The sequence below is a fragment of the Cygnus olor genome, chromosome 1 (genome assembly GCF_009769625.2).
Source record: "Cygnus olor isolate bCygOlo1 chromosome 1, bCygOlo1.pri.v2, whole genome shotgun sequence".
In the NCBI taxonomy this organism is placed as follows: domain Eukaryota; kingdom Metazoa; phylum Chordata; class Aves; order Anseriformes; family Anatidae; genus Cygnus; species Cygnus olor.
The window spans coordinates 75,502,133-75,528,104 of NC_049169.1; the positions used below are offsets into that span (position 1 = coordinate 75,502,133).

Below are 25,972 nucleotides of genomic sequence, written 5' to 3' on the forward strand. Positions count from 1 at the left end.
AGGATAGTTCTGTTTTTTTTAAAGACTCATGGTATCTAAGAACTTGAGGTTGGCAGTGCAACCACACTGATTCATAAACAATCCCCTGATACTGGGTGATTCGCCATCTCTCTCTTCTTGGCAATTTCAAAATTAGCAGGGTAAAGTTTGAGATGGTTGACTACTATTTTTTTTCCTCTTGTAATAGGATGGAACAGAATTTTACAGTGAAAAGTAGAGGAGAAAAAAGTTAAAAATATGAAATGGTAGGCCAATTTTTAGTCTGGTTTTGTCTTTCACACCTCAAAAACATGTGGACCTTGCATTTTCTTTTCTCCTACGCTAAAGCCCTTTGCCAAGACCTCACAATGGAGCTTTGCCAATAGCTTGTTTTCAGGTAGCACACTGAGGAATATAAGAGACTCTGCGTCCAGGCAACCTGCTTTAGGCAGCACATGACCTTAATCACTATTAAAAAAGAACCTTCTACTTTGGAGATTTACTGAAATATCAGATGCAGGAACTGTGTGTTTCAAAACAGATCTTGAATTTTGAATTAACTCTCAGTTTGCAAAAGACATGAGCAGTTCACATGCTACACGTATATCCTAAAACTTGCATGTTTATTCACATCACTGAGAAAGCAAAGGCTCTCCTCTTCTGAATGCCATGCTGATGAGTAGCAAACGAACAAGCCCCCCCCCCCCCACCACCCTATTATCACAGTGCAATTTTAAGGAGCCATATGCTGTCCTTAACCCTGCCTAATGCTTGTCTGGGGATAACGTGGACATGGGGTATGGGCGATACTGAAGGGTAGGACGGCTTTCACCAGCAAGGTGGAGGGAGGCAACAGGTTGTCACGAAGCCAGAGGTGTGACTTTTGCAGAAAGAGGGAATGAAAAAAAACCCTGGTCCCAGCCCTACTGTCTTCCCTTTCTTCTGCATCAGGAAGAGGAGGGAAACTGAGAAAAGGAGGTGGCAGAAGAAATTATGACTTGCTTCTGCTTCCTCCAGCAAGAGAGAAAGCCTTGGAGCTTTCTCCTTCTCGATTCCATAGAGAAGCCTCTCTGCATAAGTAGGAAGGAGAAATATCCTATCTGTCACTGATGGCCCCACCAGCGAGATGAGCAGAACTTGCTGGCTTAACAACAGAGTAAAATTCAACTTACGAGATGGAGAAAAATCTTAGCAGTGAGAAATTTAGAACATGATTGCATTGATAAATTTTTGATGCCCAACCAGGACAAATCTGTGGCTGAGACAAACCCATCTAGACTTCTACAGAATGACAAGGTTACTGATGGAGTAAACCTGCTATCTGCAAGAGCCAAGAACAAGGTACCTGCAAAATTTGAGGGGGGGTTGCCCACGAGAGAAACAGTTGGCTGAATTTCATCAGTCAGCCTGATCATAGAAAATGGAGTTTAGGGGGACAAGTGACCTGTTCCAGGTGGGGCCATTAAAACTTGGAAAGCTCATAGCATGGTTGCAAAAGCAAGAGAAACGGGAAACAACCAGAACGTACGTACAAAAGGAAATGTGACAGTGATGGAAAAGCATCGTTAACTCTGTGGGAAAATAATCCCCATGACATAACATGGTGGGGAGGCAACATACCAAACACTGATAAGGAAGGAGGCACTGAGCAGATGGAGAACGTGAAGATGCTGTAATGGTAGGGCTGATACAGGCAGCAGTGTGCACTCTATGATGATAAATCAACAGGATGACGGCAGTACTATCAGCTTCCAGAGAAGCATGCTGGCTCTGTCCTACCTGGCTACCTTTCCCTTACTGCTCCATACTGTGCTGAGTGTACAAGCGGAGAAGGGAGGCCATGCGGTACCCCCCCAGCCCAGCAGAGAGCAACCTTCTTTCTGGTGCACCAGCTCAGCTTAGAGTGTATTACTTTGAGCCAGCTATTCTCACCTGCAAAAGTGTAATTTAAGAGAAAAATCCTCTACAAACGTGTTCTGAAAAGTCTTGCAAGCTTTACTGCTCAAATGCCACGAGCCACCAGCACTTCCTCCCTGCTGTCCGGTTCAGCCATCGGTCTCTTGGAGGCAATGCAAGGAGTTGAAGGGGAGAGGGTGCAGACCAGAAGAAAAAGCATCGCACACATCCAGCAAAGGAGCATAGCATGGAGTAAACAAGGTTGTGGGCTGTTCATATCGCCTCCTGAACAATCTCAGATCATGAAATTCAAGGCTGTTTGCGGTGCTGACAAAACTAGAAAATTCTAGTGCAGAACCAGCAGCAGTAAGAGCCAATGCTGTCCTTTAGGCTGTCACCACTCTATTGAAGTAGGCAAAGTTATCAAAAATAAGTGGATGCACACATCACAAACTGTCATTGCTTATTTAATGCTAGCTTCAATAATAATTTGTTTTAGCAAAGGAGTTTGGCACGAGTTCTCCGACTGCCCCGAGGTGAGGGGACGGGCACGCTGTCCTGACTGGCCTCACCAGGAAGTGCTTTGCTGCGAGGTGGACAATACACAGCAGCACAAGTCTTTGAGGTTTCTCATCCAAAGGTTTTAAGAATTAATGTCCTCCTCGTGTGATTAAAAAAAGTGTATGAGACCAAGTTCACTTGCTACAGATCACCTGCTAAGTATGAAACAACTCTTTTTTGATTGTATAGAACAATGGAAAATGCCTGTTTTATTAGATAGAGCAATACACTGTGCTTTATTACTGACCTTACTAATGTAGACTTAGTAATCTGCCTTTAGTAGACATGGCTATAAAATGCTAAAACGTAGAACAAGATAACTTTTAAGAGCGGTACAGGCCAGTTCACAATCCTATCACAGAAGCACAGTGACGATATACCTATAAACCACCTGATTTGGATCCCCAGAGCAGTCCAAGTTGTCTCAGCAAACCACATAAGCAGCACACCGGTTAGCATATGCGTCACCCCATGCTGCCCCAGCCAGCGGTGCCACAATCCAAGTCAGCGAGTCTTGATGCAAACCTAGGTGTGGTTAAATCATACAATAACAGCGCAGGAATAGTCATGTGCCACTCTCCATCGTTACATACCTGTGATGTGTTTGTGCCAGTCTACAACTGATATGCCAGTCAGGTTCACAGACTGTTGGAAAGCCTGTTCTACCACAAACCTTGCAATATCTGATTTCTCCCTAAACTCAAGATCTTACAGAGAAGTAATTCCACCAGGACCCTAGTTTTCATTAAGAAAATGGAAAAAAAACAAACCAAACAAAAAAAAAAAAACACCACAAACATTTGAACCTCATGGTTGCTGAAGGAAGTTTGATGTGATCTGAGAATACCCAGAGTCTGAACATACAAAGCCCCTCATTTGAAATGCAATATCATAAGGCATGGAAGGATGCAATATCATAAGGCATGGGAGGGATGTGGACGGGGGAGAGCTGGATCACCTGTTTTCTTAAAATCTGCAATATTAAAAAAATAGCTTAGGCGGCTTAACTGTTTCCTTTCTCCCATCCTTCCCTCAACCTACAGATACAATTAAAATAAAACTTGAAAAATAATGAGTAATTTAAAACTATTTTAAATAAAATTTGTTTTTATAACATAAAAAGACCAAAAGTAACTACACCACTGTATTGGTAAAAAGTGGTTCTTGGGAAACTTCATGTTTTTCTAACTTTCTGAAACCTCACTGTAACAGAAGGTAACAAGGACAGAACCACGCATCCAGTATTTAAAGTTCTGCCTAACCATGATTTATACACATCTAGTTAGCTCCTCACACACACCCTTGAGCTCTGGGAACTGCTAATATAATTCCTGCAATTAAAATGCTGATGCCAGAATCCGTTTGCCAAAAGGAAAAGCCACCACCCTCTGCTCCAGCACAACTGGACATGTTTTTACAGGAGTTAAGTAAAAATCACAGCTCAAGATGTTAACTCTCCCACAGTTGAAGACACTTATTAGAAATGTGTAATCCACCACCAAACAGGAGTGGCACAAGCTCCGTGCACACCGCATCATCTTCCACAGACCACCATGCCCATACCCTAGCAGAGCAACCCATGCAAATCAGAAATTTGGGGAGCTTTATTTGGTTGTATCCAGTGATCTCTGCTCTGCATTGGGGTAACAATACTGAACAAGTCTCACACCATAGCAGCATCATGCTTTGGTTTCCCTGTCAGACTCTGTATTAACTTCTGAGTGATGGATATCAGCAACATAGACAGATGAACATAGAACTGCTAGTCTGCCATGATGTAAAGTCAAAACTAGTACAGAATAATTCAATGGATGCTGACTGGCAACACCCAAAATATTTTGGATGAATTAATCAGTCCTAGTATTTCCATACAAATGTGCCCCTGAATGCCTATTCTCAAGATAAAGCTCCAAAATCCTTGAGGGATCAGATACACTTTTAATGTTATATTTCTTTGAAGTATTTTCCCTTTGTATTTCAATGACACTTCAAAGTTTTCCTTCTTACATACAAACCAAATTAAACATCTCCTCCTAAAAGAAGGAGACAATAAAAGTGTTTCACATTTTCCCAACCTTTGGGTGGGGGGTATGACTCAGTCTAACAGAAAGTATATACTAACTATATGAAGATTCTCACTATACCAGCTGCCCAACAAGGATTTCTTCAGGTATCAAAGGTCAAATAGAACCACAGTACAGCCCCAGTCTATCCTGTGGCTGAAGATCCTGGTCCAAGGGAGCAGTGCAGGTTTACCCTGCAGGATGCAAATAGTCTTGCTGACATCAAGAGAGTGTTTGTAATCAATGGCAGTGCCCAGACCACAAAGGCCACTGGAGGGAAGAAGCTGTTTATGGGAAAAACAGAGGTCCATTATGAAGTTTAACAGGTGTGAGCTGATCATCTTCAACAATTTTCTTTATAGATATGGGGGAGAACTCAGCAGGACTCCCAAAACACTGCTGAATTTCTCAGTGAATGGGGAAGGGGGTGGCTGGCAAGACACAACAAAATATAACCAGATTTTCATGCCTCAGCCAAGAACCTCACTGGACCAACTGAAAAAAAGAAGGTTCTAGAAGTTATCCTCACTATCTATTACCAGGTCAAACAAAACAAAACAAAAACAGAAGCAAACAAATAATGTCACTTTCTCAATATTGCCATGACCCAGGGCAGCTCCACATCAGAAGCGTGCTGAGCTGCTCACAAAAAAGCTCTGCTGCTGTCCTCACCCCTCCAGCAGCACTACAAACGTGTTATTTTACAGAAGTACTACTTCCTGCGGCAATTGCCCTCCTCACAGCATGAAACTCTGCCACTTCGGTAGGTGGATTCATTCACGTCAAGGTTTTGCTTAACCATAACTACCATGATATTTTACTTAGTATACGTTCAGGCTTCGTTGGTAAATTCTGTCACTTTGGCAAATGAATTTCAATGCATCAATATCAACATGCTCACCATTGGTATATTACAGTTCTGAAGGACTGAAATACCCTAGAAATACTGTGTTACTGAAAAAAATGCTGTTATTACCAAGTTTTGAACATGAAGTCTAAAAAGGAAGACCACAGAAAGCTCTAACTTGAATGCTACAACACAAAGACTATTCTAGGACAAACTTCTAAGGCCAGCCACTGCAACTGTACACTCAAGTTTGCAAAAGTTGTCTGCTCCTCCAATTCACTGTACAATTTACCTGCTTTACCCAAGGAAACAGTCTCACTCGATCAATTGAAGATATATACTGTGTACAAATAAGCTGCAAGTTCAACAGTAAGCCCTGCTGAAGTTGGTGGAAATCCACGTAAGTACAAGGAACACTTGAAAGTTATGTATCTAAGTGCAAGATTACTGCTGTTAAAGCTTTTACAAATATAGTTTCATTATATTATTTTCCATTGAGAAATAATTCTCCCTATTGGAACACATCTTACCTTAAAAAATAGTGAAGATAAGAAACTAAAAAAAAGGGTTTTCTGATCTGAGGATAAGACATACTGCAATACAATCCGAGTAGAAAATACAGCAACAACATTAAATTTGTTGCCTTCAACACAAGTTTATAGAAATGCCAAAGTAGTACCCTCCAAAGTGGGACAAAGTTCTGCACAACTATTCCTGCTGTTACTGGCCTTTCCCAGCAAACTATCTTTGGATCTCCCAAGTTTTCCAATGCTATTTTCACGCTAAATTTAGAAGTCTTTGACAGAAGCACAAACTCCCCAATGTTGGGAAGTGAGAGAGGGAAAACATCCAGAAGAACTCCCAATTCAGTGAAAATACATTAAAACAAATGCATTGCTCACATGGCAGATTTTTGAGAAAGCTGTGGTCTCACTTTTAGTCAACTGTTGATAAATTTTTGGAAGAGAGTTCATCTGGCCGTATGTTTAAGAATGAAAAATGGCAATCACCACTCCAGTTTATCTAAATTCTACTTCAACATACAACGTCAAACTGAAAAGTGTCATAGGTATATTCATCAAAAGAAAAAAACCTGGCCGGGATCAGGTGTCTCAACGTGGTAATAACCAGAACTTTGGAAGTGGAGGTATCTGAACCATGCAGCTGGCCTCTCAGATTTGCTTTTTACCCTTTGTTAAAATTTTTGACAGTTCTGAATAGCAAGCTTTTGTTTCCTGTAAATGTCTCAAGGATCATAAATGCATTCAGGCCTTCAATAATATTTTATTAAAATATCAGTTCTTGCTCTTCTACTTGACTTGCAGGCAAAAGAATCTGCCTTTTTAAGAAGATAATCCTAATTAGCTTCTGAGAAATGCCACAAATACTGATTTGCCATTTCTGTGCTCTGGTTTGTTGTGTTCCCCCCCCCCCCCCCCCCATTCTATTTAAATTGTCTTTAAAAATAAAGTGCAGTGCTATACAAGATGAAGTTGTATCAAGAGATACGCTCTATTTTACAGATTGTAAGATCTGAAGTAGTAATGCCAGCTAATTGAAAACCTTCAAATAAGAAGGGTTTTAATTGCCTGCATTGCATTATTGTGCCTAAAGAAAGAATTGGGGAAATAACGTGAACAAGACAACTGCTTAAATGCCATTCCATTTTCCTCAGCCAAGGATTAGCTATCAGTCAAGTAAATGTCAATATTCAGCCACATTTCTGACACATTTGTGCCCATTTTGAAGCTTCTGCAAACCTATTTAAATGTTACTCAAGGAAGAGTTGCTTATGGTTTATAAAAAAAACTTCTGTGTTTAAGGAGAAGGAGCCTGTGGACTGTGACACCAGCTTTGCGTACCAAGGCTTTTCCCAATGCTACAGCGGAGTGGTCCAAGCACAAAATTTCCAGTTTAGGGGGAGATGACAATTGAACGTCTACACAACAATCTGGCAACAACAAAAAGAAATACAGTATTTTCCTAATTCCAGCTGCCCAGCTCAGGAGAGGTAACCTTGCTGAAGACAGGCATAAAGATTAAGTAAACTGGTTATTAAATCACAAGAAACACCTTAGCTAGACCACATTTACCCTGAAGGGCTTAGACTAAAAGTTGCCCACCTGAGCTGGGAGTCCTGTCACTTTGCCTTTACTGCTATTTCAATGGGTTGGCCCATCCAAGGAAAGCATTTGGTCATCTGCCTGTGCAATCACCCCTTAGCAAGTCATTATGGTGGAGATGACTGCAGGGGATCTTCTCAGCAGCAGGGAGAAAGACAGTGCTGCATGTAGAAATAGCATCTGGGAATCTCCACACTGCTACCAAGGCCACGCTTAGCGTGGATGGGTACTCAACCTGTGGCTGAGCAATGGGTATCTTATGCGTAATCAACACTCTACCTGTCTGCAGATCTCAAGCAACTCATCTTCCAATCATTTAGCACAGTGGGGGGAGAGGAGAATCAAATGTTATTTCCTGCTAACACTAAAAACTAACACATGGCTTTCATGAAGCATGACAACACCAAGTCACAATTTAAAAAGAGAAACACACCCAGCATGCATACGTGCCAGTACACATACGGCACCACAAGGACATCTCCAGTGTCTGTGTACCTTGCAGGTTTCTCGTCCAAGGACTGTGGCCCAGCCTGGCGCTTCTCTGCTTGCAAGACCTGATGAGATCCCAAGAAGTTGGTGTGGCTGCCGGCCAGCGACCCAGCACTGTGCAGCGCTCCAAAGAGCCATATGCAATACTTAGTGACAGCAACAGGACTGCACGGGGTTCCTCTCCTACTGTAACATAAGCAAGGCTCCAAACTTGTTCTAGGTAAGAGACGAGATAGTAATTCAGCCGTATCTCCACGGTGTGGATCATGGCATTCACTTCAGCTGTCATAAGACATCGTAAATTAAACACAACTGAACTCTTAATAATGCAAACCTCAGAACTGTCTACTTATTTTGCAGTAGCAGAAATTAACAGATGTTGACAACTTATCAGATACTAGGAACATTAAAAGAGTCAGCCATGTCCATTACTACTACTTGTCATGTATGTACATGGTTTCTTGCCATCATAACTGTCTACATTAATGGTTTCTCCTGATGTAGCAGCATTGGTAGGCTTCTCTTTCCCATCCTCCCAACAGGCAGTTATTTCAGTTACTCAGAGCAGTGCTACCCCTACCTTTAATGACAGAGGATTATTACTGTCTGACAAACACCCCACTCAACAGGGAAGCATAATCTTAACATGAGACCCTGGCAGCCCAAAAACCCTGTGGCACCAGACATCTGACCCAGACGAGCACTCATGGGGACCATCCAGAGCACGATACCATGTTCTCACTGCTCTGTGCACACTGCTGCTTCTACTGCTCTGCCCAGAGTGCTGTGGCACAGCTTGGAGCCTGGCAGAGCTCTTACAAATACGAACACAGCTGCATACAGTCCCTATGTGAAGAGCCCTTTATTTGCACAATGTGGGCCATGCAGATGAGACAGGCTAAGATGAGTCCAAGACACAGAAGATGCACATGAGGGCAAGGCCAGATCATCTACTCATAGGACGCAAACATATTAACTTCTGAATGTGACCAAATCTGCAAGGAAAGCAGTAAACAGTTCTAAACTGTCGTACTGAGAAGGATCAGAAGCAGAAGGAGAAAAGGAAAGACAGCGATAACAGAAATCCATGCCAAGGTTTTGCACAGAAAAGCACCAAACCCACAAAGAGGCTCCTATGAAAACTTGGAAGCTGGCAAGTACAGACCACCTTTGCACCATTGCAAGACGTGGGTCTAAAATGCTGACAGTCAACAAGGCCATCCCCCCAGATAACCAGAGATGTGACAGTGTGGCATCCTCCACCTGAAACATTTTCATCCCCTACTGTGAGCCTGGAGCAGATACGAAGGGCACCAGAGCAGCCATCAGTTAGTTTTTCATTTTCCCCACAATGCTGCAGCACCTGATGGGATGTACAAGGCTATTTTCTATCTTCATGTGGACAGGAGAGGATTGTTAACTGCCCAGATGCATGACCACACCAAGGCTGCTTCACCACTGTCATTGCCTGGTGGACCTCAGGCAGCACAACACCCAGGGTGTTGCATCAAGTCTTGACATCAAGTCTTGCTTAGCAGCAAACCCGGCAGGCAAACCAGCCAAAACACCCCTGGCACTGAGCCTCATGAGCACAGCCAGGAGTGGCTGCCCACTCCCAGAGCAGAATTCAACTTTCAAAATATTTTGAGCAGCTTCTTATCAGCTAAGTGGCTTTATACCAGATCGGCATTTCACAGTGTTTACAGTCTGGTCCCCCTGTATTGGATTGACAGCCTAGCTGAACCACAGCTTAGAACAGAGACAATCTCTCTGGCAGCACAGGATCCTTTCAGCAAGACCCACCCAGACCTGAGATCAGCAAGTTGCATAAACCCACATTTGACAATAAGCATGCTCCTAATACTCCAGAAGTCAGTGGTACTGGGTACATGCTTAACACTGGGTGCCTGTTTGACTAACTGGCCAAAACAGGACCTCTAAGTAAAGATCTTGCTAGCTCTGTACAACCTGTGGTTGCTTTCAGTAACATCAGCACTCTGTTAATAAGGTCCATGGTGAAATACTAGCGTTCCTCAAATTGACTCACTTTAGTCCATGAGCCACCAGACGTGATCTCTGCCACAAACTGAACAGGACCAAGTCCCCGTAAGCATCCAGGTCATTGTGGCTACAATCCTTCTTCCTTCTCCACTGAAAAGGACTATCAGAGCACAGCCACCAAGGCATGTGTGTTGGTACTCAAGGGAAACAAAAGTTAAAAACTCAAATCAAATCTGCCACAAAGACACATTCACTTTCATCAAAACCAATCTTGCTTCAGATTACTCTGGTTAAGTGTGACACCATGACTACACTGAAAAGCAACTACTTTATCAGGATATTTCTAGGTAAGATTTACTTAAGGTTACATAGAACCGCTGTTACCACTTACCTCGAGTCCATATAGAAAATTCAACAAAAATTACTCAGTGATTCAGGGCTGCCAAATGCATGAGAAAAGAAAACATTATTTGGTAAAAGTCCCAGCATCTTGATGACCCCCTCCAGGCATAGGACTGGTGGCTTGGTTAAGTGATGAAGGTGTTTCAAGTGTTCAAGCCTCTTGGATGATGCCCAGCTGCAGAGTAAGGATGATTCTCCTCCCAAAATGCATATTGTGTCCTCATCAGTGCTGCACTTGTAGGGTGCAAGTCCCCTTCTCCCTGAAACCAGGGGCTTTGTGGTGGGGGATAAGCCTGAGTTCCTACTGCTTTATATACCTCAAATCAGTGTGCACTGACCTACTGGGGGAAGGGGATGTGGGGTGGAGGTAAGAAAAAAGGATGTTTCCCAACCTAACCCCTCTTTATACTCCCCAGTACAGGTATAACAGAGGTGAGACAGAGGAGAATCAGGCCTTCAGAGAAGCCAAAGAGAAGAGAAAGATACAGCAATTGTTGTGCTACCCCAATGAAACAGACAATTCTCTGTCTCTTACCATTCATTATATTGACCACTAGATGATTCGACTGAATTTGAACTCCCCTCATGAGGCAAGGTTATTTGCTCTCCTGCTTGCAGTAACTCAGATCTGTCTATGTCCTATTTTTGGTATCTAAATTAAGAGTATTGCTCATAACCAGATTATATGGCATTTATTCTGAAGAGTAAGAGATACTGTTACAGCTAAAAATTCAATACAAACACCCTGTGGATGTAAGCCATGACATTTACATGCTAGATTAATAAGTACTAAGAGGAATTTCTGATGTAGGGCACATGACCCTCCTTGCATTTCAAAGGCAATTATTTTAATACCATGATTTCAAAGTGTGATGAGTCCTGGAAAATGCTTGCAGACGGACAGCTTTACCCAAAAAGCTCTCATGTCTTGAAAAAACAATTTCAGGTGAATCTCTGGTTTTCAGATAAGAGAACATCTGGGATTTTGTTTGTTTCAAATAAGCATGCATGCATGTGCTGGCAGGGAGATAAGCAGACCTGAGACAAACATCAATTTTATGCCATATGGATCTGAACCTCCCTTAAACAAGTTGAGATAGCTCAGGGATATTCAACACATAGCTCCTGCTTAGGCCCATCTCTCCTTTTAGCCAGTGTGACCCACATTGTCACTACTGCCATTGTCGCTGGTGAGACATGCCATCAGTGGAGCGAGCTCCTTCCCGAGGTCCTGTCTTACCTTATGTCCACTCTCACCACTCAATTTTGCCATAAAGATCATCACTTGTCACAAAAACTCTTGCCATTTCCTAAAACAAACCCAAGTCCCAGAGTTACATTAGCGGAGAAATTGCACTCCAAGTAAAACTGTAAGAATGAAGAGTCAAAAAGTTGAGCTATAAGCCAAGGCTTGCCTGTGAGGGTGTGGGGATCTGGGCAGCTGGACAGGCAAGTTTAACATAGAAGTTGCAATTTTAAGCTCTTAACAGTTAAGAAATATCCTGTGTTCACTTATGTTATTTCAGACTAGAATTTCTTGGCTATGCAAGTAAAACAAGGACTGACAGTAATCAAGTTCACTGTGGGGAACCACACTGGCTCAGGTACCCACTGCCTTCCATTTCCCAATGACCACAATTTTATCCCTCCTTCAGGTCACCTTCTGGATGCCATCTCCCACTGCTTCTTTCCTTCTGCTCAACCTGATGACCCCTCTCCCACTTCCCTTTTCCATGCTTTGTTCCTACTCCATTGCATGCCAATGATATTTGTGATTTGTAATCACAACCCATGATATCTGACAGCTTCTCCTTTCTCTTTACTGCTTAGAAACAGCTGGGAGGAAACATGAATGGAAAAAAAACAACACAAAAACAAACCACTCCTCAGTTCTCATGCTTGGCACAACTGCAAACTGCAGCCTCAAGCAGGAGACAGCAGGAAAAGTCCTCTTCAACTCCTGCGTTGGATCTTGGAGTGATGGTGCCCCAAGGAGCAACCGATGCAAAGGGCCATGTGAGCACTGAGCTCTCATGGCTCTGCTGAGCTGAAGGAAACAGTTCTCTTCTCACAGCTGAGAAGTTACCTGGGTTTTGGTGAATTTTCACTGCAGGGGGAAAAAGAGAAGGAAGAAGCATCTGGATAGTCAAGTAGCTCCCTCCCTCTTTTAATTTCAAATACCTAATCAACACTCAGAGATACTAAAGTATTGCCAAAAATTTCTTTGGTAAGGATTATCAGCAAGACCCAAGCAACTTGCCCTGAACATGTCAAAGAGTTTAAAAAAAAAAAAAAGCTATCTCATGAACAAAACCGCACAAGGCAAGCACGCAGCTCCCCACATGCTGAGCTGCTGAAGCAACTGAAATCCAAGTCTAGGGAGAGAAGTTGTCAGATAACAAAGAGAAGACATGAAGACAAACACAAGCACACACACTGCAAGTGAAGAGTGAGTGAAAGCCTGCATATCAGCTGCTCTGCTGCAAAGTTCAGGTCCCAACCCAACCCTGAGGGCTCTCCAAGCCCAGTGAGGGAGAAACATCCAGATTCAGGATAAGCCACATTCAGTTCCTCAAAAAGGTCAGCTGACAAGTAATCAGGAATTTGGGCATCATGTGAAACACCAGATGAAATGGGAGCCCTGTGAGCATGCCATGGCAATGGACAGCTCTGCTCAGTGCTGGAAGGGAGCATGTACAAGTGAGGTACCAGCAAGACATGAGTACAGGCCAGATCCAAAGCTGTCACGTTCCCAGGTGACCAGCCCCATGATGCCTTCAGGAGAGGTGCTGCAAGCACACTCCAACACAGATGTGATTGTAGAAGCTCAAAACAAGACTCCAACCTCTCTCCCGGCAAAGGGAAAGAAAAAAAAATACTGGCTGCGATACCTGGGTGCTGTTGTCTATCGTTGCAGATCTCATCTAAGGCATCAGGATATCTGTCCCACTCATCCAAAACAGAAAACTAAATATATTCTTGGAGTTAAATCTTGAGCCCCTAAAAAGGCTTGGCAGTTTTGCATTCCCAGATAGAGCACATGGCTGAAGACAGCTGCATTCCCCACCGCCTTTACTAGCAAAGCATGCCCAGAATAAAGTTGCTTGAAGTCAGTCATGCAAGACTTTCATCAGAAAGTTTATCAAACAAGACATCTGAAGCCAGTCTGAAGGCGGACAGAGAACGTCGGAAACCTGTGGAGGAGCAGCCAAGAAATTTTCCAAAGAAAGATGAAATTCTTCACATGGTTTCCATTCCTCTGCACCAAGCTGCTTTTCAACAAGCTGATTATCTGTCCTCCCCAAAGGGGCTAAACTGTTCCACTGCTGACCAGTACTCCAAAGTACCTTTTCTAGATTTCATAAAAAAATCAAAATTCATGGAGGGGGAGGAGTTTTAACTGAATTCATCAATATTGTGACAATAACATGCAGGACTGCTCCATAACATCCCAGATACCACCCTGAGCTAACAACTTTCACTTGAGCCCACAAGGGGAAAACAAAAATCCCAGTATGGCACGTGGCAGGCGAGGCAAGGATTATTTTCTGTACTCGCTGTGCAATAACACAACCCCCATCTAGGATGCTTCACTTTTCCCATCCCAGCCTCTGCTGGCAAACAAGAGGAAAAAATACTTTCAACTACTACAGAGAAGGTTTCCACTGCTCCTGGCTTGAGGGGAACAGGAGGGCAGGAACAGAGAAATTGGCCAACCAGCAGCGAACGACCTCTTCCCTCCGCAGCAGCCCTGGCAGTTCACACGCCACTTCAGCTTCATAAACTCCAGACATCTCCTCGCATACCTCCAACCACACGCTGCAATGCGACAGCCACATCAGTCAAACAACATTTTTTTTATTTTTATTTTTAAAAAAAGCAACAAAAAAACACCACCAACAACTGCTGCACTTAACTAAGTAGTTAACAAGGTTAGGCAAGATGATTAAAGATAAACATCTCTCCCTTTCCTTTTGTTGTTGATGGGAATCAAACTTTTATTTCCCTCTTTTTTTTTTCTTTTTTTTTTTTTTTAATTTATACAAGAAAGGTGTGGTGCTACTCTAGTACAAGTCAGGGAGCTGGGTACTCCGGTTGATTTTGTTTCTCCTCCCACAGCCTAAGGTCACTTGAATTCTTGCTCATATTCCCCATCTGTAAAATGGGGCAAATAATGATTATAAACTGCTACACAATGTTACAGAAATTATTTAATTCATAACTATATAGTTCTTTGAAGGCAGAAACAAAGTAACAAGTATTATTATCATGATGCAATGAGATATTTTCTCCCCCAAGGTACTGAAGGAAAGAAAAAAGCCATGCAAACAGCCAGCCATATTCCTAATGAGATACAATACTCAGAAAGTGGGACATCTTAAAACAGATTGGACAATCTTCTTTCAGCTCAGATACACAATACACAAACCTCACAGGATTATAAATTCACATAAAGAAACATCATTTGACCAAGTTTCTACAGACAAAATAAGCGTGCCTAAATAAACCGGGAAAATATACATTCTCAGTCTTGAAGAGAGCAAAAAGAATTTCTCAGAGAAGTAAAGAAAGAAATAAAATTACATTTGAAAGCTTTGTGGGGGATGAATTTATATTTTCTGAATATAAAGCAACTGTCAGGACTGGGAAAGTCAAGTAAGTAAAAAGGAGCAGGTGGGGTGAGGCAGGGAAAGGCCCTGTGCAACAGAGAGGTCACATGCAAGATAAACAGGGCAGTATGCTAACTATTTATGGATAAATACAACTCCCTTTCTCTCTGTAGAGATATTTACGTATATTAGAGAGCTGCCAGCAGTACTGTGGGTAAACATAACGTTAAGTTACTTTAACATTACCCAAACCACATCACATAAAATGTCAGAGTAAAGGCACAAAAACACAAACTGCCTTCTGTAAGCAGCAATATTTCCTCCTGGAAGAAATGGATGGAAAAAAAAACAAAAACCAAAACAAAAAAAACCTGCCTCCTTTACCCATCACCACATGCCAGGGGTGACACGCTCCTTCCCCATTCCCTCCGGCCTGAGGTTCATTTTTCATATGAAGGGCTTATGAGGGCGGGGGGGTCATTCTCACAAGCAAAACGTTAACTCAAAAATAAATTAATAGATTCATGGGCTTAACCCATACTGAACCTAGCAGCAAAAAGATGGCCTTCCTTCATCAGCATCTCCACATCCTTTCATGCCCTGGTACCGCTTGGATAACACACTGGGTTTGGGAAAGGGGCCACTTTTCCTACAAACGAGGGACTTCATCTTGCACTGCACCCTTTGGTATGCAGCGGTCTTGGGTAACGTGAAGGCAGCATCCCTGCGGCTGTGGCAGTCCCAGCTGTGCCATGCCCTATGCCTACCCCATTCCCTGGCCCTGATGGACCTCTGCACACTCCATCTCACTTTTGGACATGTAGACAATACGCTGCCGCACCGGGCAGACTGACTCAGAGCAGCCCCAGGAACTGGCAGAGCAAGGAGGTACCCAAAAACCTGCAGAGAATGCGCAAGGAAAGAGCAGCAGCCACAGGGAGTGTGATTTAGTCTGGCTACTTGTGAATAGTATCTTCATGGCACCACACCAAAGCAGCTCTGCCCGCTAAGACTTAGTGAAAAGCATTTATCTTTTCCAGATTATTTATACACGCTGCCACACTAAGTGCTACATAAAGGCCATCAGTACCATGTTTAACATGAATGCATGCTTGGGAATAACAGGATGGGAATGTGTGACACCAAAACCTCACCCAAAACACATTGGTGCATGGACGAGCAGAGACATCAGGGGCTGAATGTGGGGCAGTGCAGTGGGAAACCCGTTGTTCATCTGCCCCGTTCGGAGCAGCAGGCAGCAGCCTGTAGCACAGCCTGCCATTCCTGCCAGCGCCAAGTCGGAAGGATTTGGGGATGTCGTATTCGGAGAGGCTTTTATTTACTTATTTGATGGTGAAAGCAAATAGCAGCAGGAGAAATCTGTTCCAGCTTTTCGGACAGACTGTTGAAAGAAATGGGTCTAGCTCAAGCAGAAAGCCTCCAAACAGCAGAAACACACTGGTACTCGAGCTGCAGGAATGGAGAAAGGAGGATCAAGAGCACCTGAGATGGATACAGACACATACCTCTTCTCAGAGCAACAGCACAAGTGACAGGTAGGATGAAAGATTTAAGTCCCAATAATTCTGGCTACTCCTGGGGAAGGGAAATCGGCACAGCATCTGAAAAGCGAGGATGCAGAGATGTCCAACAAAGGCAAGACGTTCACATGGTGATGCCAGCAGACTGAAAATCTCCAAACACACATCCAGCAGAATGAGGCAGCCAGCCAATGTCAGGCTTTTAATGATGTTTTTACAGCCATGACCCATTCAAATCCAGCTGGAGCACCAGGCCAGCTGGAGTGCAATGCCAGCAACTCTGATAAGCAGCAATAAAATTAAAGAAACGTGACCAGGATAGGACGACAATAGGTGATAACCGCTCCTGGAGCCATCAAATCACTGATTAAATGCCTGGGAAATAAAAGCTTTTAGTGCTGGATTTTAGGGTTCCTGGAAACAGGGTGCAATATCCACTTCTTTCCAGGTCTCATGCAAGACTCCAGGCAGCTTGTGGATCCAAGAGAGAGCTCACATGCAGTGTGGGAAAGGTCAGAGACCCAGGAAGAGGGAAAATACCTTGAATGAGATGCCAGTCCCCACACACTGCAGGCAACTGAAGAGTAGCAAGCCAAGGTTAAGGATGCTATGTGCTAGTGGACATTGGTCTTGTACAGATCTACAGGGTGTGAAACAGCAGAATGTACAGGGTGTGAAACACAGCAACGGCACCAGTCAAAAGGAGAGGCCCAGCCACCAGCTGGGACCTCAGAGGCGGTGGTACACGGTGAGTGTAGCGCAGCCATGGAATGCATGGCTGAAGTGTGGATGCAGCAACTCAACCCAGCTCTCTCAGAGAAGAACCAGCTGGAATTTAGGAGCCTCAAGCCCTTTATATTGCTAGATCGCACTGTAATATCCAAAACAAAGTAGATAGGGGATAACCATCCCCAAAACAAGACTGCCAGCTCTGACATGCACTAGGCTACTTGGATCAAATCAGTCTAGACTGAATGCAAAATGCCACACCTTGAAGTCTACTAAACTGGGCCATTTCCAAGAGCTAATGCAACAGATAGTCTATTCTGTCAAATGTGTTTCCACATAAACTTGCCACAGTAATCTGAAAGCCCTGGGCAGTTTCTCTGCACATTGCCATAGACCTGTCGAGTCAGATTAACTGCACATGCACAGCACAGCCACGTCACGCAGGCATGGCAAGCACAGCGGGCCCCCTACTGAAGCACTGGCACTGCTTGTTGAGCCCACAGTATGCAGCAAGAATGACTCCAGCAGTCATTTCAGTTTTATTTCTTGGATAACCAAAATATACTTTACTACCTTGCCATGGTCCACGTTAAAACTTGAAAGCCACTATCTTTAAATTGTGGAAAGCTTCCGTGGACCTAAACACCAGTTCAGACTGTAAGTGATGACTACCCTTTAAAAGATACCAAATAAATGAATATTTACACAAGCAGAAGTAGCATGACATTTATCTACAACTCCTGCTGGAAGCTGTAATGCAGGATAATATCATTTGAAATAAAAGCCTATAGTAGCTGTTGTGTAAGTTCTCAACAACAACAAAAAAAACAGCAGATATGTAGATGTTAGAGACATTTATAGTGAGGAGTGAGCCATTAGGTCAGTCACCCAGGCGAGGCTACTCACCCAGGCGAGCAGACTTAATGTTGATCTCCCCTGTCACTCTAGAGCCAATAACACTGATCCATATAAACTTCTGACACTGAAAAGAGAAAAAGGATTTAATTAATTGCTACAAAGTCTGAGGAGACTTAATGGTGATATCTTACAAAAATTGATGATAAAGTGACATAGAACACAGGAAGCACAGTGGATGACATACATAACAGCATTTAAAAAAAAAACAGTACCAAGAAATTAAAGGATGACAACTGATGTAAAAACAGAAAATGAGCTTGTTTATTCCTAGTAATACCCAGCAACATCCTCTCTCGGTTTTTGTACATTAAATGGTTGGTCTGTGCCTGCCCCCCCACCTCCCCATCTGATCACACCTGTATAACACAAAGCAAAGGTGAACGACTACTTGCAAAGACTTTCTTCTCACTACTGCAACCTCTAAAAATCCCAAGCACCCCACAGAGTTGGATGTCTAGAGATCTGAGTGCGAAGAAAACCCAGAGGAAGTCAGTGCAGCACAGAGTACCGAACCAACCCCGCAGCTCCTTCCCACCATCACAAAGGATACACACGTCTAAAGCTATTTTGTGTGGGAAGCTTGACAAAATTGTTCTGGGAGAAGGTTCTACATAAGTTTCAAATGTGAAATGCAAAGGAAGTTTGGAACTATTTTGTTTTTGGTCTAGAGTTTTATTTCCCAAACCTAGGCAATTACATGAGCTCCCATTAAAAGAGACATAAAAATCTAACTCAAATATGAGTGCTCAGTGAAATACTGATGGTAGAAGGACCAAAACAACCAGGAGCACTGCTGTAAATGTACCATGCATCACTCAGAAGAAAAGTCAGTAATTCTTCTAGTTATGACTGGTGCATCCCACCTGGGACACTGCCCTGGCATGCTGAGACACTGCTCTCGGCACAGAAATCGTGCCAAGAGCAAGAATGGGTATTGTCCAGTTGGCAGAAGTTCGGGACAAGCAAGCAACGTGATCAGAATGCAAACACTAAGCTCAAAAAAAAAAAAAAGACTAAAAAGTCAAACTAGTTGACTTGGGGCAACAAAGACCAACTGCAATATCCAGAAGGTGTGAACAAAACAGGGAGAATTCAGCCCAAATATGTATGGGAGATGGGCACAGAAAAGATGCAATTTTAGGTCTAAGTGCCAAACGGTAGAATAAGCAGTCTCAGGGCACACGAATGACTGGGTGTTCATTGCTTCTTGGAGCAGTATTTTAAACTAGATTAGACAAAAGCACCAGGAACAAAATTTACACAGGACATAAAGGACAGGGACGTGTAAGTCTGTGCGAGCAGACCTTCACAGGACCGGGGCTTCAGGCTACTGCAACATAATAATTATATCCTGTGCAACACAGGAAAAAAAAAATCTGTCAGATGGAAAAAGAGACAAAACCTGGTAGGCAGGGAAAGAAAAATATTTGAGGTTTCTATAAAGGGTACTGCAGTATGTCACGTACAAAACTACAAAGCCAGGGAAAAAAGTTAATTAACAGTGTTATTGTAGGTCTGCCTAAAGTAATACCATGGGTTGAAATGGAAAACCTATCATTAGATGGAGCTTCTCCTCTCCATTCCAAATACTCAGCTCCAGCTAAGCCATGCAAGGCTCACAAATGAATGAGATCTTCGAGATTCCTGGGCTGTGAGGACCCCAAAAGCAGCACTCGGGCAGAGGGGAAAGATCCTGTCTTCTGCAGTGCAAAGGGCTTTTCAGCACAGGGCAGTCCTGGCTGCTTCTTGGCACGAAGCTCCCTTGCAGTCCTGCCAGGGCTGCCTGGCAGGGATTCACAAGCCCCTCTTCGAGGCAGGGCAAGTCACACTGCCCTGAGCGCAGACCTCAGGTTGCTTCGCTCTTTCCCACCTGGAGCACCGGCAGTGCTCGCTTCAAGACTCGAGCAGCTAATCCCAAGTCTCCTTACCATGACTATTTTGGTAAATCAAAGATGTTCTTTGTTACTGTGGTTGGACAGAAAGTTTTAGTCATTTCCTTCTCAACAGAGTAAAGAGTTGCACAAACTCAGCCCACACCCCTAGCAAGCAGCACGGTCACTCACTACCTAATGAGAACAGGAAAACCTTGCATGCTTTTCTCACAAGTGGACTAGCTACCTTATGCACCACGTGGGGAGCTCCTAACAGAAGGATTCAGTCTGTCTTGAAGGCTACTAGGAAATTAGTCTATACAATCTACTTTTTCCTTTCTTCCTTCCTTCCTCAAATTTCATTCACCCTCCTGCTTTTCCTGGCTGCAGAGGGCGCAGAGATCCAGGGGGCTTTACTTTGCAACCTGCATCACCATCCCAGGAAGGCTGTAGTCCAGGGACACTGAGTGAAAAATGGGACTTCTGGGAAAAGGGGGGAGCTTCTCTGGCTTGAATTATCACCCAAGAACCCCCAAGAGAAAATAGCTGCTCTGACATCACGTGCAATAAGCGCATGCATGACAGCCCAACCAGAGGGCACGCGGGCAGACTTGTCTGTGTGACAAGCTCTCCAGCCTCAACAGCAAGGCCTCAGCTCTCCACGGACACTGAGTTCAATGTAAGTTCAGTTTCAGTACCAAAGAACAACCTCCCAGAAAACCACATTCATAATCAAGAGGCAATTTTAAGGAATGATCATTTAATATCTGCAGGACCATGCAAAACATGTGAAATAGAAGGTTTTCTCGCTTTCTTGCAGAGATCAATGTAAAAGACAATTGCCCTGGAGGAACCTTTCTAATATTGCAAGGAAGCAACGGTATTGCAAGACAAATGTAAATAAAGGCAAAACATGAGAGGTGCAAGATCCAAATTTTTTTTTGTTCTTTTCAGACTGTAATCTCTTAATCAGGAAGAAAATACAAATCCTAATCCTACAATCTCGAATGCTCAACAGTAATATTTTACCTTGCCAATCAAAGGTTTCCTGCATTAGCTGTCCATTTCTTTTTCAAATTAAGGAAGCAGAATTGCACGCAATTACATACTGGGTGGATTTAAAAGGGACATGATCCCATGTCTACTATCTGAAATATTTACATGTTGCGCTGTATTTAGGGCCATGGCTTAACAGAAAAGCAGCAGCACTGTCTCTTTTCTTTGTACCTACTAGAAGCTCTGCTTCAGGAATATTTTTGGAGGAATGCAATCAAACGTACTGCAAGCAAATAATCTGATTTACATATGTTCTTTACCAGATAAAAATAAAGATCAGCTTTGCCTAATCCGTTCTGATCAAGGAAAGAAGGGCTTTGAGTTACAAGATCTGAAAGATCCCCTCCTTTCTACTAAAAATGCCTCTGTAACATGGGACCCAAGTAATCACAGCACAATTCAAATCACTCTTCCTTCCCATACACTCGCTTTATGTCTGCATGTTTGCATTTAAATTAAAAAGCTGCTATGACATTCTTCCTATCTTTGTACATTTTAAAGAAAACCGGGTGACATCTTCTACAGGCAGCAGAACTCAAAGCAGCTTGCATTTAAACATCTCCCACCACCCCCTCAGGCCCCAAAGCTCTTGATGAGCTAAGCTTCCTACACACACGTGCCTGAATTGAATACAAGGGCCAGCCTTGCTCAAGCCAACAAGGCTTTGTGATTGCTGACCGCTTGGACCACTTACACCTTGAGGATGTGGTGAGGCTGATGCAGCAGGTTATTATCAAGGCTATGGACACGGCTCTTTCAGCACCAACAAATCAGACAGAAGCCAGGGACCTGGGCAGAACGGGTGTGGCTGCTGAGGACAGCATCAGCCATGCAGCAAAGCTCAGCTGCAGCAGGGGACAGTGTAAGACATGGTGGCCAAAGTTTCACAGACAAGGAGTGTTTCCTGAAATCCGTTGGGAATATTCAAACAAGCCTTTTTGCCCTGTGATGGGAAAGGACACTGCCTGTAATATACTCAGCCCACAGCTTGAAGCAGCACAGTTGCTTCTCCAGGAAACATCTGACAACAGCTAATGCTTCCCCAGCTGTAAACAGCTCTGCACACATCCTGACCTCTTATCCCTCCAGCGGGGGGTTGCGAAAGTTTCTGCTTTCTCAAAGTCATATTGCTTGGATCTCTTCGGAGAGCCAGCCCTTTCTGCACAAGCCTGCCAGGAGAAGAGGTACCAAGCAGAAGCCTCCTCTGCCAAGAAGCCGCCTCCTTGGTCCATCCTTTGTCTCCCCCCCCCCACACCCCTTTGAGCAACAAAACTTGATCAAGTGTTTCTTCAAGTCTCCCAGGAGAGCCTGACCATCCAGCTGTGGCTGGGACATCTTTCTGAAAGCCTGGGGGCAGTTGCAGCAGCTTGGCCAAGCTGCAGCTTCACGTGGGCTTACAAAGCAGCCAGCCGGACACTCCGGCGCAGACACGGCTCCTGCTTGTCCAGACCTGCACGGCCATTTCTGCAAGCTGACTCTTCAGCTTCCAACAGATCTAAATACGTTAGGAGTTACTTTTGCAGAACTTTCAGCCTTTCCTATGGCAAACACCTAGCTTACAATGGTTGTTACATAGAGAGGTTGTAGAACAGCAACTTTTTTTTTTTTTAAAAGGCTTACTTCTGAGAAGATTCTTTCCTAAGAAGCATATTTGATCCTTTTGAACTCTGCCTTTTCTCTGTGTCAACAGAACATCTGTCCTTTTTTTTTTTTCCTGTCCCTTTTCTCTTTAAGGAATGGATCAAAACTACTACATATAACTTGACTCAAAAATTTATGAAGGAATATGAATAACGTACATTTCTAAGGAAGTCACCAATGCAAGCTGATCACATCCAGTCGTCATTTTGTCTTGGAAAGGTGGGAGAGGGATTTGAAGTCAAGCAGCAAAGCAATGAAGAAACAGTAACAGTCCGAATGCTTTGGGGACCTACTGATTTTCCATGGGAAAAAGTCCTTGATGCCTGTCTTTTACTTTGGTATGGTAATGGTAAAATTTTTTGGAAAAGGCCTTTTGGCAAAGTCTAGTTTGAATCTGAATTAAATTAATTGGGGCTAAAGCTTGGATAATTTCCCCCCATTCATATACATCACCTGTCTACACCAAATACCACCCATCAACACCCAATATCTCTCACATACAAATCACCCTCTCCCTGGATACGTTTCCCAGCTGCTGCAGACCATGTAACAGATCTCTTACTAACAGGGGGACAGGCAAGCCACACTTATACAGAACATGTGAAAATGCAGATGTTCCAGCTCTCATCTTTATTTTTCGTTTCTGGAAGGTTGCACATCTTTTGATGCACACAAAAACACACAGCATCCACATTAACAAACCAATCTGATTTTGGTTATTACCGTACCCACAACTGAAACCCAAATAGTGCTTGTCCAGTCTGCAGGAACCAGCCTTGAGTTTAAAAACAAAGTTTTGATCCAAAACTGGAGGTTTTGGCACATGCAGAAACCCGAAGTGAAAACTAAGGGACCCAAGCAAACTAACCACATCATTAACCCCAGCGACCCAAGCAGCTGCAACATCATACAGCAACATTTTCTACCACCCAATGGTAAATCTGAACAATGCACAAACACAAATGTCACTGAATCAACACACCAGCACTGGAGGATACAGATAACATCGCCAAATGCCACATCAAATAAACAATTTCTGGGATCATTATAAATAATATTTATAATCTTGTGAGTCAGGAAGAATACCAGATAGGTCATTTAACAAAGCACTTGTAGGGAACAGTAGGAATAATGAAATTACAACTGCAGAAGGTGAAAACGGCATCTTTCAAATCGCTAATTTATCTGAGTTTAAGTGGAACTAGACATGATCTATGCATGGAAGAATTTTAAGACTATGACTAATTTTATATTAATTAGCAACTGAGTCACTCTCCGACCAGAGCCCCACTCTGTGCAGTTTCTGTCAGCTAGCTCATGGCTTGATTTCTGCAAGCCAAAGCAATGGGCTGTGGTCTGTGAAAATAGACATCAACTGGTGGGAGATGTAGAAGTAACTGGAAGACATGGAAGATTATTTTATGAACTTAATTGAAGATCTTATGCCCACAGCACCCACATTATGGAAGTGGTGTGATAAGAAGCCTGTGCGACTAGATATGAGATAATTCAATCTCCTGAAAGACATTTTCCATAGCACAAACTCGATACCAACAAAAACTGCTCGTCAGTATTCTGCCTCTTTTGTAGTTCTGTCAAGCTTGCTGACAAGAAGGTGACCAAATCCATGGATTTTGCTAACCCCATGGAATGCTGGTGCACACCGGGCAGACAGTGATCTCCAGATTTCTACCCTCACAGCAATGCCAGCCACCAGCTGGCGTCTCAAGCAGCCCTGGCACTGAAGGGCAATAGCCCACAGCAGCTTTCTTAGAGAGGATTGCCTTTTTTAGGGTAAGATGATCACAACGGGATGTCACACTATCATCAATAAACTAACACAAAGAGATTATCGAAGGGTTTTCTCTCTCACAGGCACCAGTTTGGGTTTATTCTTCTCCACATGAAAAAAAAAGCCAAGAAAATCCTCTGTGAGCCTCCTGGTTGGAGGTTTATGAGACAGCTTCAACCTTGGTACACTCCATCATGCAGAAAAGGCCCTGCAGTAACAATGTTGGTCATCTTAACCCGACTGGTGTTGCCACATACTGGTTTCCCTCTCAGCTCTACAAGAAATAAGCACAGAACATTCCTTTAGCAGAAAGGATTGGGCTTACACACAGGCCTTGCTGTAACATGTTCCAGGACGATGCCTGCCATTCAGTTATCCTCAGCTGTTACAAGCACCCTTCACTTTGAAGTCTGGTCACAGCAATACTTTGCCATTCCTAGAAGGAACTTAAATAGCTCCAACAACACAAACTTATAAACCCCTGTTAATGAGGCACACGCATCCAAACTCTACATTTCCAGAGCCGAGAAGTGAGGCAGAAGCTAGGCAAACAGCACAAAACAAAAGCACTTACCACGTAAAACAGCAAAATACATTTTTTTTTAATATTAAGAAGAGGCAGCCAAAGGTTTGAGGAAAAAAAAAATCTAGAAATTAAGATCAGCTTAACCAGATACTTTGCCAGCTTCACAAGCAAAAGGTTTATACATTTATATTGATATTTTTCCATACACACGTCAGTTGTTTCAGCCCTTTTAAGCCGGTTATGTGCTAATACACATGCACACAACAGGATTCAGATGATGTGTTTTTATATGCGCTGCAAACAATCCTGAAAATAACATTTCTACTAATCACATTGTTCCACACAGTTTTAAAGCACATGACTGCAGCATGAACCCCTCACCACATATTTCTGGCCTGGATTCTAAAGGAAATTCAATTTATGGAGTAGTGTTGTCTATCAGTCCTCACCCTATTAAATTTCTGACTCGCTAGTCAATTTTGATCACATTTGGCAGAAGGGAGAGAGATATGACTGGGTGCCACATTCTTACATCTTCGGGAGACACTACTATGTATGTAGGTAGAGGAGACGCATGCAAATCAGCCTCATGCAAGGCTAAAATCTGCTGCAGGAGCTCAACAATGCCCGGCTTTATTTGGCCCAGTCCATCAGCACAAGCACACGGGCTGGCCCCACACACAGCGCATGGGTTGACTCCTGTCTGGCCACTATCAGAAACACTGGAGAGAAACCGCAAACCGATGCAAAAGGGAGGGAAGAGATATGCTGGAGGTAATGGGCAGGAAGGACAGTGAGAACAAATGGGTCTGAGGAGAAAGACCCCAGTCACGGTGGTACAAAAGGCCACAGAGAGGAAAAAAAATTGTAAAGAACAAGGGTTCATCAACTCTTTTGCCTGATGAATAGTGGTGGCAGCTGTTTGTC

General features: G+C 43.4%; 1 protein-coding gene across 50 annotated transcripts in view; it reads right to left on the minus strand.

The window, feature by feature from the left end:
* The window catches only part of PPFIBP1 (PPFIA binding protein 1), a 113,569-nt gene that overhangs the window by 64,968 nt on the left and 22,629 nt on the right, over nt 1-25,972 (minus strand). For all 50 annotated transcript variants that reach the window (XM_040545134.1, XM_040545102.1, XM_040545098.1 and 47 more), the window contains one exon: nt 18,148-18,223. The gene's annotated coding sequence lies outside the window, so the exon portion shown is untranslated. The remainder of the gene's footprint in view (nt 1-18,147; nt 18,224-25,972) is intronic.